This window comes from Orycteropus afer, unplaced genomic scaffold (assembly GCF_000298275.1).
Source record: "Orycteropus afer afer isolate SDZICR_OR568_19922 unplaced genomic scaffold, OryAfe1.0 scaffold00225, whole genome shotgun sequence".
In the NCBI taxonomy this organism is placed as follows: domain Eukaryota; kingdom Metazoa; phylum Chordata; class Mammalia; order Tubulidentata; family Orycteropodidae; genus Orycteropus; species Orycteropus afer.
The window spans coordinates 2281169-2287722 of NW_006921812.1; the positions used below are offsets into that span (position 1 = coordinate 2281169).

The 6554-nt window shown below is 36.2% G+C and overlaps 1 protein-coding gene across 1 annotated transcript in view; it reads right to left on the reverse strand.

The window, feature by feature from the left end:
• Positions 1 to 6554, reverse strand: part of CADM2 (cell adhesion molecule 2) — a 417999-nt gene that overhangs the window by 275690 nt on the left and 135755 nt on the right. The window lies entirely within an intron of this gene.

Here is a 6554-nt window from a genome sequence, read left to right on the forward strand (position 1 = left end):
GGAGATCTCATAGTAGCTTGCTGAATTATGCTTCTCAACTCATTTAGCGACAAACCATTATATATATATATATATATATATATATATATATATATATATATATATTATTGTTATTATGGGCCTGGTAGAAATAATTATAAACCCTTGTATTAAGCAAGAGGCAACTACAGGAGTAGTCTGCAAACCAGAAGAGAATTACTGGTTAGGAGCACCAAGTCTCTAGGAATAATGCAGTGACAGGATGTCTTAAGCCTCCTACACAATAGTAGGTTCCCACATTTCTGAACCCCAACTTAGCAACCAAAGGTGGTGACTCCTTTGCAGATTCATTATTATGACCCACTGAATGGGAATCTCATCAGGAACATCAGGATAGGCTGGTGGCACTGGAAAAGAAAATGATGCAGAAATCTACCCAATAACAAGCGTCAGGGGGAAAAGGTCTCCTCCCTCACTTGGCTGGAAACTCGCCTTCTCAACCTACAGACTCCAGGAGGCTGGGCACCACTGGCAGGGAAAGTCCAGCTTGAACAGAACCCAGCAAAGCAAACTGACATCTTCCTCATGAGTGAGAGACTACCTTGCCCCACATATAGCCACCAGGTGGTCTGGTCTGGGAAAGCTCCTCTGTCCCCATAGGTGGCAGTAGTAGGGATCAGTGGGAAGTTTGGAAGAATCAGATCAATCAGACTGGCCAAACTGGCTCCACAAATGATCTGAAAATTAAACTGTCATTGGAATCATAGCCTACCAAAGCAAACCAAGACCTGTGTGCTAAAACTAAACTGGGTGACTGCCTTCTAGAATAAAAGATTTAAATAGGATCCAGAGGCTCCAGCATAATAACCAAAATGTGCAGGGTATAATTTAAAACAAATAACAAACACTTGTCATACCCAAAACCATGCAATTCACAAGTTGAATGGGAAACGACAACTGACAGATACAGATACTGAAATGAATCAGATGCTGAAATTTTCTGAGCAGGATTTTTAACAGCCACCACAAAAATGCATAAGAAATTACTAATTATATTGAGATAAATGAGAAAATAAGAAAGCTTCAAAAAAAAAAAAAAAGTTGCAAACAAACCAAATTGAAATTATAGAAATGAAAAATAAAATTAACCAAAAATAAACATTTACCATATCAACTCAATAGTATTGTGGAGATGACAGAGAAGAGACTCAGTGAATTTAAGGACAGATCAATATAATTCAAGTAACCTGAATATTAGAAAGAAAACAGATGGAAAAAAATAAATAGAGCCTCAAGGATCTGTGGGACAATAACAAAAATCAAACATTTTGTGCCATCAGAGTTGCAGAAGAAAAGGGGAAAGAAGGCGAGGCAGAAAGAATGTTCAAGGAATTATTAGCTGACAACTACTCAAATTTGATAAAACACATAAACTCATAGAGTCAAGAAGTTGAATAAATGACAAATAGAAATCTATGCCAAGATAAATCAAAATTAAAACTTCTGAAAACTAGAAGGAAAAGCAAGCAGATAGAATCATGTATTATCTATACAGAAACACCAATTTGAAAGACAATGAATTTTTCACCTGAAATAATGGAGGCCAGAGAGAGTGGCACATTTTCAAGGCTGAGAATAAAGAATCGTCAACCTCGAATTGTTATTAGGTAAAACTATCCTTCAGGATTGAAAGTAAAATAAGTATATTCTCAGAAGAAGGAAAAGTACAAGAATTTGTCACTAGCAGAACCATCTTAAAGGAGAAAGAAAGTTCTTCAAAGGACAACTTTCAAACCTGAAACTGAACTCACCCCTGTGGCTCAACTTTCAGCCAAATAATAGACAGTCCTATGGGGTGAATAATAACACCATGGAGGTACGAACTCCTTAGAACAATCAACCATCTGAAATCCAAAGAACAGCATTTGCCCAGGGATAAAGCTCAGAAGGCAGGAATGGATGGGCAATAAGGACAAATGGAGGTGGAAACCACAGGGAGGAAGTACTGTTACTATGTGGGAACTGCATCCAATGTCACGAAGCAAAGCATGTATGAAAAGTGGGATGGAAAACCAATTTGTTCTGTAAACTTTCACTCAAATCACAATAAAAAGATAAAACAAAAGGTTCTCAAAGGAAACAATAAAACAAGGAACAGTGGAACATCAAGAAAGAATAAAGAACTACAGAAGGAGAAAAAAATACAGGTAAATACAATAGACTACTCTTTCCTTCATGAGTTTTCCAAATTATAATTGGTGATTCAAATAAAAATTTTAGCACTAACTGATGTAATGTTCAGTATATGGAAAGGAAATAAGACAGTGGTATTTAAAAGGTGGGGAGGGTAATGGATTCTAATGAAAATAAAGTTGACATGGTTTACTCAAAATGACAAAATGTCAATACTAATAGGTATTACATACTACCAAAAAATCAAACCCACTACCTTGGGCTCTATTCTAACTCACAGCAACCCCATAGGATTTTCACAGCTACAAATCTTTATAGAAGCAGATGCCTCATCTTTCTCCTACAGAGCAGCTAGTTGGTTTGAACCAAAATTTTGGATAGCAGCCCAAGGGTTAACCACAGCACCACCATAGTTTCCTGTATTAGATAATAGTAGAACTTGTCTATCAGTTTATTGTTCTGTGGTGGCTTGTGTGTTGCTGTGAGGCTGGAGGCTTTGTCACCAGTAATTCAAACCCATAAGAGTCACCCATGGTGGACAGGTTTCACTGGAGCTTCCAGACGAAGACTAACTGGGAAAAATGGGGCCATCCACTACTAAAAAAGTGGCTACTGAAAAAACCAACATTTTACTACTGTTGTTGTTGTGCTATTGAGATGGTTGTGACTCATGGTGACCCTGTGTACAACAGAACAAAACACTACCTGGTCTTGGGCCATCCTCATAATCATTGCTATGCTCAAGCATTGTTGCAGTCACTGTGTTAATCCATCTACTTGAGTGTCTTCCTCTTTTTTGATGATGCTCTAGTTTACAAAGCATAATGTTCTTCTCCAGGGACTAGTCCTATGTGGTATGAAGTCACTCCATCCTCATTTTCATGCAGCATTCTGGCTATATTTCTTGTAAGACAAATATGTTTTTCACCAGTCCATGGTATATCCAATATTATTCGCCAACACCATAATTCCAATGTACCAATTCTTCCTCAGTCTTCCTTATTTAGAGTCCAGCTTTCCAATGCATATAAAGCAACTGAAAATACCATGGGTTGAGTTAGGTGCTCTTTAGTCCTCAAAGTGACATCTTTGCTCTTTAACACTTTAAAGAGGACTTTTACAACAAATTTACCTAATAAAATACACTATTTGATTTATTCCCGGAAGGAAGGTTGGGCAATCCTACTTCCGTAGTGATACTGCCTCGGAAACCCAAGGAGGGGTCGCTATGAGTCGGGGCTGACTCTACGGCATATAATAACAACAACAAATTTGATTTATTGACTGTGCTTCCATGGACCTTGATTGCAGATCCAAATAAAATGAAATCCTTAACAAATAAAATATTTTCCCCATTTATGGTGATGTTGCTTATGGGTCCTCTTGTGAGAATTTTTGTTTTCTTTATGTTGAGCTGTAATCCATACTGAAGGTGGTAGTCTTTGATCTTCATGTCTAAGTGGTTCAAGTCATGTTCACTTTCCGCAAGCAAGGTGTGTCATACTGCATACCTCAAGTTGTTAATGAGTTTACTTCTAATTCTGATGCCGTTTTCTTACTCATATAGTCCAGCTTCTTGGATTATTTGCTCAGCATGTAGATTGAATAAGTATGGTGAAAGGATACAACCCTGATGACACTTTTTCTGATTTTAAACCATGCATTTTCCTCTTGTGTTCAAAGGACTGCCACTTGGTGTAAGTACAGCTCCTCATGAGCAAAATTAAGTGTTCTGGAATTCCCATTATTTGCAATATTGTCCAAAATTTATTATCATGCACACAGTTGTGTACTTTTGCACAGTCAAAAAAAAAAAAAAAAAAAAAAACACAAGTAAACATCCTTCTGTTATTCTTTGCTTATAGCCAAGATTAGTCTGATATCAGTAATCATATCCATCATTCAACATTCTGAGTCCAGCGTGAATTTCTGGCACTTCTCTGTCAATATACTTCCACAACCATTTTAAAATTATTTTCAGAAAAATGTTCCTTACCTGTGATATTAATTATATTGTTTTATAATTTCCATATCCTGTTGGATTACCTTTGTTTGGAATTACCACAGATATAGATCTCTTCCAGCAAGGTTGGCCAGGCTGTCATTTTTCAAATTTCTTGACATAAATGAGTGAGCCCTTCCTGCATTGCATGTATTTATTGAATTATATCAATAAGTATTCTGCCACTTCCTGAAGCCTTGTTTTTCACCAATTACTTCAGTGAATTTTCCTTGATCATATGCTATCTCCGGATATGGCTGAATATTTACCAGTTCTTTTTGGTATGGTGACTCTGTATTCCTTCCATCCTCTTTTGACGCTTCCTGTATTGTTCAATATTTTGCCAATAACCCGCTGCCATCAAGTCAATTCTGACTCGTAGCAATGTTTTTGGACAGAATAAGACTGCTCTATATGGTTTCAAAGGCTGTAAACCTTTACAAAAATGGGATGCCAAATCTTTCTCCTGCAGAGTGGATGGTCGGTTCAAATCTCTGACCTTTTGGTTAGCAGCTGAATGCTTTACAATTGTGCCACCACAGAATCCTTCAATATACCAACCCAGTGGTTGGAATTTTTTCTTTAGTTCCTTCAGCTTTGGAAATGCCAAATGTGTTATTTCCTTTTGATTTTCTAACTCCCAATCCTTGCACATTTTATAATACTTTGTCTTCTCAAGCTGCTCTTTGAAATTTTCTATTCAGGTCTTTTATTTCTTTGTTTCTTCCATTCATTTTAGCTACTCTCTGTTCAAGAGCAAGTTCCAGAGTTTCCTCTGACATCACTTTTGGTCTTTTCTTTCCTCTCTTTTAAATGACCTTTTGCTTTTTTCATAAATGATTTCCTTAATATCATTACACAACTCATCTGGTCTTCAGTCATTTGTGTTCACTTCATCAAATCTGTTCTTCAGATGACCACTAAATTCATGTGGGACATACATAAGCTCATATTTTGGATGTGATGGACTTGTTTTAATTTTCAACTTCAACTTGCATATGAGCAATTATTTGTCTGTTCTACAGTTGTCTCCTGGCCTTGTTTTAAGTGATGATATTGAGCTTTTCCATGTTCTCTTTGCAAATATGTAGTCAATTTGATTCCTGTATATTCAATCTGGTGAGGATGACTTAGAGAGTTACTGTTTACATTGCTGAAAAAAGGTTTTTGCAATTAATAAGATGTTGGTCTTCCAAAATTCTGTCATGTAATTGCTGGTGTCATTTCTGTCACTGAGACCATATTTTCCAGCCTTTTCTTTGTTTCTAACTTTTGTGTTATAATCACCAGTAATTATCAATTATTGATATATATTAATGTATATATTACTACTATATATATAGTCATCATATATATATTCTGTACATATATATAGAAACAGTAATATACAGAGAAGTCACTAAGAAAAGTGTACAAAGTGATACACTCAAAAACCTCAGTCAATATAAATCAAGATGCAATCCTTTTATATAAAATATAGCTATGGAAAATAGATTAGTGACTGCCAGGGATTAGTGATAGTAGATGGAAAGGGAAGCATGAGGGAAATGGGTGAAATTACAAATGCAAATGGTAACATGATGGATTCTTGAAGTAGAATTCTTTTGTACCCTAACTGTGGTAATGGATACACAAACCTACATATGTGATAAAGTTTCATAGAATGTGCACACAAACAGAAACACACACATGTGCAGGCACACAAAGGAATATATGTAAGACTGGTAAAATAGTGGATTCTATCAGTGTCAATTTTCTGCTTGAAATTTGTAGCATAATTTTTTAAGATGTTACATGGACTAAGTGTAGATGAGACCTCTCTGTATTATTTCTCACAATTTCACTTAAATCTACAAGCTTAACTTAAAAAATCATTATACACATTTGTCAGAGTAAGGTGAGTGACAATTAGGAAATCAAAGCTTAAAGTTTATTGTGCACATTTTCCACAGAGCAAGAGATCTCGAATATCATATATTTCGAAATTGCCTGCTCTTTCCTTATATGCTTTATAAGAGAAGATTTTTGTTGTTGTTATGTGCCATCAAGTCGGCCCCGACTCATAGAGACCCCTCCTTGGGTTTCCGAGGCAGTATCACTATGGAAGTAGGATTGCTCCATCTTCCTTCTGAGGAGTGGTTGGTGTGTTTGAACCGCCAGCCTTCTTGTTAGCAGTCAAATGCCATAGGCTCTATGCTACCAGGGCTCCCATAAGAGAAGAAGGCAATTATAAAATACCGTATAACACTTGGGAAAATTCTAAATTTTCATATTTTCAAATATCTTAAATAAAATCACTCCCTCTATCCACTCATGTCATGCACATTAATGATTGTTGTACCTCTTCCATGAGTCTTAAACCAAAAAAAAAAAAAAAAAA